General features: G+C 39.6%; 1 protein-coding gene across 1 annotated transcript in view; it reads right to left on the bottom strand.

The window, feature by feature from the left end:
- Window positions 1-1237, bottom strand: part of FKTN (fukutin) — a 36431-nt gene extending 35194 nt beyond the window's left edge. Inside the window, exon 1 of the mRNA XM_019635905.1 lies at window positions 1104-1237. The gene's annotated coding sequence lies outside the window, so the exon portion shown is untranslated. The remainder of the gene's footprint in view (window positions 1-1103) is intronic.
- Window positions 1238-1668: the final 431 nt, after the last annotated feature.

Genomic DNA, 1668 nt, shown 5'->3' with positions numbered 1-1668 from the left:
ATTGTTATGACAGAAGTGGCAGCCGGAGCAAACCCCCTTCAGGCAGGGAGAGTGAGCGGTCAAGTTCAAGCACCACACTGCATCTCTTCTGCTTCTTCTTTCTATGTGGTAGGGACGTGATGGGCAGCACTTGCCTCCTGGACCAGCAGGCCCGTCCACACATGTGGTTTTCAGCTTTTCATGCATGAGGCTGACTGGGTATGTGTCACGGCTCCGCAATTGCAGATGGGAGGGAACGGGGTTAGGAAGGCCCCACATGTGCCAGCGGGCCAAGGTCCTGCCAGAAAAAGCTTGCATTTGTGGGTATTGAGCGCTTGACCAGTCATGATATAGTGGCACTCCATTTTCCCATTCTGCTCCTGTCCTTGTGTCTACAGCTTTCTCAGAAGGGGACCCCGGAAAATAAAGGGCAAGTGGAAGAATGAAGGCACCGAAACCCCACCGTAAATTTCACTGTTTTCCCAATATTTCTGTTTCATGTCATCTCTTAGTTGAACTTTCATGCCCTTCAAAATCATCTTTATATCCCCAGGGCCAGCAGAGTTTCTGGGAAACAGGCTTTCAATAAATGTTTATTGAATTGAAAGCTAGAGGAGCAGAATAAAGTAAAGTTCAAAAGCACTTGGTCTTTGTGTAGCATTTATCTTCAAAAACCTTCATAAACACACAAAAATTCATATTCCGTGCCAACCCTCTGAGAAAAACTGTATTTTCCATGAAATCTTTTCTAAGGTTTTTTCACATGGTCCAACTTCTGCCGTGGCTTCATCCCACTTGGATTTGCTTCAAGAACAGAATATACCATCTTTTATGAAGTTTATGGGCTACTCTAACTGAGATCAGGGGCCAATGCTAAACCTATCGAAGTCCATCTAAATAAAACAAGGTCTCCATAAATATCAAACCATGCCAAATCGTTTCTTAAGGTTAATGTTTAATCTACTTAAAAAAAATTAAAACAAAACAATCTAGAAGAAAGCAGATCAATCAAAAAAGATGTTTTCTTACCTATTTTCCGTAAATCCCTTCATTCGCCCCCTGAAATATTAAAAACAAACACATTTCCTGCAATTTAAAAAGTATAACATTTGATTATCTCTAACCTGAAAGAATGCTCGAGCTTCTTTATACTGACACTCAATAAACCTAGAGTGTGGTATTTCTTCTAGAAAGTGCACTGGATCTTTTGGAATGAGAACTTCTAGTCCATCAACAGTAATTTGCTGTAACTCTGGCCTGAAAACAAAAGTTAAGATTCATTATAGGGATGTAAATTACTGGCAGCCTCTTCAAAATATACAATATAAGCAAAATAGCTAAACATCAAGCTTTCAATTACCTCAGATATCAATTTTGAAGATCGACTCTCTTAGTAACTTTCAAATACACAATACAGCAGTGTTATCTTTAGTCACCTTGCTGCATATTACATCCCCAGAACTTATTTGTCTCATAGCTGGAAGTTTGTACCTTTTGACCACTTTTACTATGTAGGTATACATCCACGAACATACTTTATCCTGTGTTTGAGGTTTTTATAAATATAATCATATTTGCATTCTTTTATTTGTTGCTTTTGCCACCCCACACTGTAGGATTCATCTATGTTGCTGCACAGAGCATGAGTTCATTTGCTTCCCTGCTCTATAAGTCTACTGCATTGTATGA

Source organism: Hipposideros armiger, unplaced genomic scaffold (genome assembly GCF_001890085.2).
Source record: "Hipposideros armiger isolate ML-2016 unplaced genomic scaffold, ASM189008v1 scaffold_24, whole genome shotgun sequence".
In the NCBI taxonomy this organism is placed as follows: domain Eukaryota; kingdom Metazoa; phylum Chordata; class Mammalia; order Chiroptera; family Hipposideridae; genus Hipposideros; species Hipposideros armiger.
The sequence above is the reverse complement of the archived record's forward strand: the minus strand, read 5'-3'. Positions and strand labels throughout refer to the sequence as shown.